Here is a 9,509-nt window from a genome sequence, read left to right on the forward strand (position 1 = left end):
TATTTCTAATTTATCATTACATTACCCATGGGGGGGTTTACCATACTGTATATTGTTACCACAGAGAAAATGCTTGGTTGTGTGATGCAGCTTCTACGTCAGGTAGAAATAATGTCAAAGATACAGATCCCTGTCTAGAGCCAGGATTGCTGTAACTGTTAATCATGGGAGAGAGGAAGTTGGAGTTACAGCAACACACACACACACACACACACACACACACACACACACACACACACACACACACACACACACACACACACACACACACACACACACACACACACACACACACACACACACACACACACACACACACACACACACACACACACACACACACACACACACACACACACACACACACAATCGAGGCGCAAGGCAAAGTGAATGCGATCATCCTCCTCCCCACTTTAGATTTAATTCACACAGAACAAGATTAGAGGATCCAATCAGTGGTGACATTGAGCCGGGAACCCAGTGGAATGGGACACCAGGGAGGCCTAATCATCCCCACTGCTCCACTCTGTTGCTGCGAGCCAATCAAATCCACTCCAGACCAAGCAGATGGTCAATATCATCTTTTCTCTTTTCTTCGTGAGATTATCTCTTCGGCTTCAGCCCTGATGGGTGAATGTTTACAGCGGCAGGGCCTTTCTGCCATCCATCTGTGGGATGCTGGTGCTGAGTTTCCCCTGGTTTTGAGCTACATGAGGGCCAAAATGTAACAACAGGGATATGATCCATGATGTTCCCAGTGAGCTGCAGTGAACATCACATCCTGTGTGCTATATGTGACATTCAAAACCCCATGAATGGGAAATTGGGGAGTTTTCAAAAGAAAATTAAATCAAAACCATTTTGTCACTTCTACAGGTGTTGCAAAAACACATTAAAATGTGGACACTTGACTGCAATTTTTGATTAAATTACATTTTAACTGTCAATAATCAAACAACTACTCCATTCTAAAAATAACAAGCAATTTCCTCAGTCTGCTCAGGATGCAATTTCTCCCAACAGAAGATTATTCCTTACGTCAGAACACAATTTTCTCCTATGTCCTGAGATTACAGATGTGGCATATGTTTGGTTTACGCAGGTCTGTTAAGAGTAAAACAATACAGCAGAAGCTCTCCAGGACATGGCGTGACCTCTGATTAGAAATGAAGAGAGAGAATAGAGAACAAAGGTTGATATGATGGGAGATTCACCTTCATGGGCAGTGTTCAAAATCGAACATACTGGTTTATGTCACACAACATTATCAGCCTTATCATCTTAAAAACAATATGAATCAAAATCAGCGCCTACTATAGCAACTATTGTAAAACAAGTTTAACATAGTTGTGCACTTCTGGAACAGAAAACACACACTCTCCTGGCATGATGCCAAGAAAAGTTGGACCGGTTCAGTGTGGTCTAATTAATGTGATGTACAAGAACCACAAGTGTAACTGAAGCCATCTCCTATACTCTAGTAGAGCACTGAAAACAGGACAAGTTTTCCATGTACAACGAGAGAAACAGGTAACAGGAGAAGAGCGGCTGGCCACTTTAGGACGTCCCTGAGCCAGAGAGAGGGCTCAGTGTTACACCTGCGGGCTCAGGTAATCAATGTTGTGTTCTGATCTCTTGACTTTCTTCGTCACCTACAACACCAGACGAGCAGCACAAGGACCTTCCGATTAAAAAGTCAAGTTGCTGATATCAAAACGGAAAGAATTGGCGTCAGCGTCATGCCAGATTTTTGTTTAAATCATGCTTGCCCTCGCCATGCGGTGGCTCTCTGTGATGTGGTGCTCTGCAATGTTTTTGCCAACTGGAAAGATAACTTTGAAAAAGCAGACACAGTAAACAACATCACCCCTTTATACCAGAAGCCAGGATTATTTGTGTCATTTAGATATTGGCACACTTTGAAATAATCTGGATAAAAGTCAAACACTGCCAAGTCTACTTCAGGAACAATATATCACCCCATTCATATGGGACAATTACTTTCCATCGCAAAAAAAAAAAAGTAGTGAATGGGGTCATGTTGGGGGATATGACAACTAATCACTCCCCAGTGGAACTCATAAGACCTCGGGAGAGGGACCAGCTGCTGCAAGTGAATCATATGATTGGAAAGAAAGACCTTCCATTTTTCCAGCATGGAACTTAATCCTCAACATACAGTACACCTGCCTCCGTCACTGCGACACTCTATAGCCTGCCTTGGACACACTTAGGCATCGCTTTGTGATAAGTCGCTCTAGTGCTAATCCCTGTATCTCACCTGGTCAGTTTAAAAAGTCTCCAAAAGTATTTAAACAGAAACTTTCTTTTGATGAATACACAGTAGTTGACCATCTGGCCTTATTGCATTTTCCAGCATCTGTTGCTACAGTATGATGCAAAGGTATTGTAAGCATCGCTGTATAAAAATCCCCAAATCCCCACAGGAACAAAGTGATAGCTTCATGATCAGATCAGACTTCATTGCATTCAGAAGACTAGAAGAGGTTTATATATAAAATGAAGCTCCAGTATTCTGAAGCTTTTTTTAGTCCTGGTTGTTTTGCATTTACAGGCACAGACTTGCAGCGAGGCAGCCTTGATGAGAAGAATCTCTCTACACTAACTCTCACTGGGGACAAGCATGTTTCCATTGGACCAGCTGGGCTCTGAACGCTTCTGCTCTTCTTCGGGAAAACAGACTCTGGTTAGGGGGGCATGGCTCTTTGCTTCTCCTCTCCTACTGCCAGCTCAACTCCCTACCATGAGAAACCAGGAGCAATGTGATGGCAACAAAGAAAAAACACCCATTTGATGACCTCACTCCAGCAACAGTAACAGGTGTGCAGAGACAGAAGAAATACTGTTCACACTGACTGCAATCTGTCCTGGAGAAGGATCCTTTCAATTGAATATAAAGTTCGACAACTGCAGGCAATAAGAGCAGACTCAGTAATCTGTGGCTAACACCTATTTCCAGGAGTATCTGCATGTAAACAGACAAATACTGAACAGGTCAGTAAGAGTCCTTTTTGAATGCAAAAGTGACAATAGACTATTAGAATAGAATAGAATAATATATTTTTGCTTGAACTTATCATTATGATGATTACACAATGTAATAGCTATATATATATATATATATATATATATATATATATATATATATATATATATATATATATATAATAATGACAGCATCAGTGTTTAGATTGTTTTTCTTTAAGCCTCACTTTCACTAAGCAATTGTGTCTGCCACCAGATACGATCTCACGGGAAAGTGAAAGCTCAGTTTAAGGCACAAAGGACACTTGTCAATCATTGCACAACCAAAATAAGAAGAGGAACGTGCTTTTGTTTTCCCTGGTAGCTATATATCGGTAGCCATCCCCAGGTAGTGGAAATGGCGAACGATGAAACAACCGGGCGTAAGAAAGTAAGAGAGAGAGTATATATAAAGTATATCACCCCATATGATCATAAATATCATATCCCTAACAACATACTACATATCATAAAATCATACAATATAAAAACCACAGCACATCTTTCATGTTTTTTGACAAGTATTAGTCTGAGTGGTGTGAGCAGTCTATCTGCTCGTTTGCCTGGCTGCCAACCCCAACAAAACTGGTAGGCTTAGATCAATAGATTCTCATCAGTAATGTTGGAGGTCATCAATGGAAACACGTTATGTAATCAGGAAAATGGGAGACGTGAGGGATCTTTAGATTTGGCCATCAACCATGGGCCAAAACATAGGTGTGAATCAAATTTGAGTGAGAGCGAGCAAACTGACTTTAGTAAATATTCTGAGTAAATATTCTTTAAAGACGATATTTGACCAGAGTTGGATGGGCTCTGCCTTCAACTGTGGGTGCCTTGCCTTGCCACTGCAGCTGTTCTACTTGCTGACATCGGACAAATGCACTTCTTCTCTGGCAATGATATTACATTTCACCTTCTTTGGCTTTCCCCCGTTTTAAAATAGTCCAGCGTTTAAGAATCATGCAGTAAACAACACACATTCCCCTTGATCAGCCTGCAGTATCATCTGAATGCAATCCGTCATAGCAGCAACCTCGCTATTACTGATATATTTATGGTCTCTGTGAATGATTCATATGGTGTCTTGAGTGTGTTTATTTCCTATGAGGGGTCATCACTTGATCATTTGACTAAACATAACTTAAGTCAGGAGGGTTTTGAATGCTAGGCAGTTCAGCCCGCTGCTACCCTCACACTGTTTTGGATTTTGGGAGTCAGTTAGGTTACTGCAGCCATAAACTAGTATAATCATTAGAGATGAAAAATGATCATAGAAAGTGTTTTGCATCTATGTCAGGGAAGAGTATACAGAACATCTATCACATTTGCGAGTTTGACTTTGTCCTGCCGACTTCAGAACGTCTTTCATAAGGTGTAGCAGATTTTAGAGATAGAGTGAAGATATTTGTATCACTAAACAAGAAGATCTAATGAAGCCATTGGTACCAATCATTTCATGCTAGCTTGTCGGGAAAGGGCCTCAATAACTCTCCAAAGTTAGCTTGAATTTTGGCGAGGGAAATCGGTTTTGTCCTTTTTTAAAGGGGTTTCTTGACCTCTGACCTCAAGATATCTGAATGAAAACAGGTTATTGTGGGTACCCATGAATCTCCCCTTAACATACATGCACATTTTATGATAATCCCGTGCAGCTTGGGGATAAAAACATGCATTTTTTCTCCAGCAGTACAAATTTCTTTATTTTCAGCTATTCTAAAATGAATTTGGATATTTCTGCATACTGGGGTCCCTAATTGGGTCTGACTGGAAAGATGAGATACTATGATTTTAGCCCCCATAGGAGCCAGTTCATTGTAGTGAGACCGTTTTTGAAAACTTGAGCTCACTCTATAAAATGAGCTGCTGTGACCATCACAGCCTCGTGAAACTTTACAACCTACACATCATGGATTGTTCTATTGTGTTCCTTAAAGTCTGGGTGTCTTAATGTGGGATTTATTATCATTTTTATCAATTCTCAAGTAGTACAATGGTTACATTTAGCACCAAATCGGTGTAACAAAAGGTATTGGATTTGATATATTTAAAGCTTGATGTACTAACCCATATACACTTTTACAAAGTATTCATTTATTTTTTTATTTCTGATTTATGACTGGAAAACCTTGACACACAGTGCTGAGCTGCATTTCAAATTAATCTTCTGGTTCCCAACTTTAGCCATTAGCCATGAAAGGTGTTGAATATGCTGACATCTGCTTTATATGAGGAGCGCTGATCACAAATATTTGCTTTAATATGGCAATGTCTGCTTATTAACACACACTTCTGCCACTGGATGCTTTTCCACTGGTGCTTCAGGAGTTTAAATTATAAGATGGTTTTAATCCAGGCTCAACTATCGAATCTGTTCAGGTATCACCTTCAAGAGGGATGGACTAGCCGGCTACGGATGGATTGTTTCGGCAAAAACCAGTGAAGTTAAGCTGCTGTATTGGATTATAAGGGTGTAATACTAGACTGCTGTATTTTCAGCGAGTTCAGACATACTTTTAACTCTTTACAGAAGGCAGTTGGACTTTGGGGACATCAATTTGAAGCATGGTTCTCTCAAGCTATAAGGTTAAGGAGTCTCTCTCAAGCAGGTGCTACTCATGATACAAGATGCCCCTTGCAGCTTCCAACCAAAGCCTAATGCACCTATGCGGTGCCCTGACATATGAGAGCTGTATCATAACTGTAATACACATTGCCACCTGGGTTAAAAGAAACAGCTTTAAAAAATACAGCACTAGAAATTCCCAAGCTTCTATTTATTCCCAAATATATAACCAAAATGTAATTATGTAATTGCCTCTTTGTGAACATGTCCTTCTGAGACATTTTCTTTTCTGCAACAGATTTATTCATGGCCTAGCATCTGCTTTGTCACCAAAACCTTTTGAATCCAGAGAGCACAGCACTGCCCTGAAGGATTTTGATAGAAGGAAGGAAGGAAGTTTATGTCCAACATCGCAGAAGTACACTTTAAGTTACACTAGTATTAGCATTATTACAGCATTGTATAAAACTTGCTTTTATTTAAACTTGTTTCACCTAAATTACTGAGGGGACTGATAAACATCTATGTACACCTTTATCTTTTTAATGTAATTTAATTTGATATCAATTCATATCATATCATTTTCAGCGACCATCTAAAAGCTAGAGAATCTCAAATAATCAAAAATGAACCATATAGCGAGATGATGGCACTATCATAATTTCTATACTTCTCGCAATAGAAACATAAAACATTTTTTCCTCTAGATTCCCTGACAACAGTTTTGCCAATTACATGGTAAAGACTTTCTCACTATGGAATTTTCAAACACAAACATCCATGATGCTTTCTCCAATTTAAAAAACAACCCAAACTTTTGGTATTCATTTTCAAGCCACTTTTGAGCAGTCTTGTCTCCTAGAAATTGCGTTCCTATAAAACAAAACTAATACTCAATTTACGTTTTAAAGGAGACGTTTTTTGTCCCGGATGACATTTGTCTTTGACATATCACAGAGATGATAGCGAGAGGAGAACATCGGGAATGGATGGATCAAATAAACACATTTCTTTCTCCAAGGAGGCTGCTGTCTATGTGGAATCAAAAGTCAACGTTGCATTGTTTATGTAACATACTCATACAGTCTATGGTACTTAACTTACGTACCTGGCCTTAAATCACGTAACAAACATGTATTTTTCCACAAACAATCATATTTTTCGGAACCTAACCATGAGTTTTGTTGCCTTAACCTAACCATGTAGTTTTGTTTCAAGTCACCAAGTTAACCACGTGTTTAGAATATCAACCGTTTCACAATGCGTGGTGGTCGTTGAAAAATATGTTTCCCTCAAAATGTCATTGAGAAATAAGCTTTGTTGTATGGCCGTGCAGTACAACAAAGTAGAGCACATTTTATCACATGAAATATTTCATCCATACCACATTTGCAGAAATGACAGGTAGGCTGCTAAAGGACAATATGCTCTGAAAAGGGTTCTGACATAACATTTTCTCTATGAGCATGTTGCGTGTAGAGATCAGACTCCCTCTACTTTTGACTGTAATAAGACTATTCAAGGCTACTCAACCTATCATGTCTTTCCGAGTCTATGTCAAAAACCCAGTATGCCTCCCTCCCTCCCTCCACCCCTCACAGACCTAGACTCATAATGCGATAGGAGCTCATCAATAGTAGAGCATGTTGCATAAGGTTGTGCAGTGTTAGCCCAGGGCCCAAGAAGATCTGGTTCCATAAAGGCTCTTTTACCCTTCTCAGAAAAAGGGACCCCATTCTGTCTTTCTACCACAGGCCACCCTGTGCCTTTTCTCTAGAAGAGAAACTTAGACGTCATCTGCTGCTTGTAGGTCTGCCATCTAAGGGCACGTTGAGGGCCATGCGTTCCTTGGCAAGGAACAATGAGACAGAGGGGCAGGGGATACAGAATTATGGAGGGCTGATGAGGGATGATATCCTGAGTTCACCCACAACATGTCCATTTAAAAATCCCAATGCATAATTATTATAAGTGGCACATCGCATTCATCAGCGGGGTGATTGTATGGAACATTGTGTGGCACTCTCGTGAGTTGGGAGGTGGTGAGCAAATGCTGCCACTGGATTTCCATCTCCAGGACGTAAGCAGGTCAGGAGATCGTGAGATCTGGCAAAGAATTAAGGAAATAAGTCCAAAACGGAGTGCGCATACTTACCATGTCTTGTCTGGCACTCCTCTGTCAATCTGTAGGTCCCTTGGGGCAACAGCAAACAGAGTTCCCAAACTTCGCTGAGCAAAAAATAGGCACATTTAATAATTTGAACTCTTTTGTTAGATCAGACCTGCTTGAGAAAAAACACTAAAGGCTGAGCATAAAGGAAGAAACAGAGCCCTGGCTTGCATCACTGGCTACTTAAATCATGTGAGTTGATTAAAACTCAAAAGAGTGTGATAACTAACATCATCTCTCTGTCTCTGTGTCTTGAAACAGATTAGAATCTGCTGTCCTGCTTGCTTGTATTGTGCTGGGATTGCATGCTTGCTTTCATTGGCTGGTAAAAAAATGGAATACTATGGAATACTATAACATCAGTTGATTCAATAACATAAAAAATGCAAAAATGCAAAAAAAAAGAAAAGGTTATAGCAAGTCTAATAATACAGCCTACCGTAAATTTTATTTTCAGGAACAGGAGGCTAAAAAAGTTCTCATTGTTCTGTAGTACATGTTCTGCAATATGTATTTTTGTTCCACTGGATTTGAAAAGACATAAAATGTTTAGATATAAGGATGCACACTTTTTAAAAAACTATTTAGATGATATATAATTAATGATTCCCGACCAGAAGTGAGTCCTTAAAAGAAAAATTGCATGCGCACCAAAGCTGCAGACTTTTTGGCCATTTATTTACTGTAGCTTGACTTTTATCACAGAAAAATGATGGAGAATATAATTATATAGCTAAAATGACCGAAATATTGTATTCTTAGCAGTGCTGGAGGAGGTATTCAGTTCATTTTACTTCAATCCTGGGTTGAAAATGTCACTAAAGTAATTAAACATTAAGCAAAATCAACTTAAATTATCAAAAGTAAAAGTTCTCTTAATGTAAAAAAATTGCCACTATGAATTTTATATTATTTATTATGAGATAACTTATTAAGAATATGTATTCATATGTATGTATCATTTTACTGTTGTAGTAATTTGAACTATTTGGTATTGTGCTAGGTAGCCAAATCATGTTTTGTAAGCTCATCATGTGTTTACTGTGTGTTCAAAGTAAACGCTCAGATAATTGTGTGCAGTAAAAAGGGTTTCCCTCTGAATTGTGTGGAGTGGAAGTATAAAGTGGCATAAAATGGAATTAGTCAAGTAAAATAAAAGCCTCTTCAGTTTAAGTACCTCTTATGTGTACTTAAGTACAGCACTTGAATAAACGTACTACATTTCACAATGTTTCTAATGTATTGCATTTAGAACATTCATTCGGTATTATGCACAAAACAAGCCATAATTACCCAACCATTCACTTTCACTGCTACCCTGCTGAGTTCCTCAAACGCCCGCTTGCAGTTCAGAGAGACTGAACTTCTGCATCACAGTCCACACTGAATTGCGCCAAGACAGTAATTCAACTGGATGTTGCCTATTTTTCCATTTGCACACAGATCTTTTGAGCGGCATTATGCAAGTCCTCATCAAAGGCCTTCTTTCCCAAAAAGAGTCTTTAGTTTGACTGGCAAACCACTCTTAGACACAACACTGGACCCACTGCCTGCAGTCTACAGGGCATTGAGTTTTCTCATCCTGGCATGAAGTCATCGGTCTTTGACAGACACATTCAAAGCAGTGTAGTCTGCTCAAATTGAGCTTTTGTTAACTTTTGTTGTTAACGTTCAAAGCAAAAGAAGCACTCAGAAAGAGCCATCAAAATTAGATTATTCTATTCATCA

Source organism: Echiichthys vipera (genome assembly GCF_963691815.1).
Source record: "Echiichthys vipera genome assembly, chromosome: 17".
In the NCBI taxonomy this organism is placed as follows: Eukaryota; Metazoa; Chordata; class Actinopteri; order Perciformes; family Trachinidae; genus Echiichthys; species Echiichthys vipera.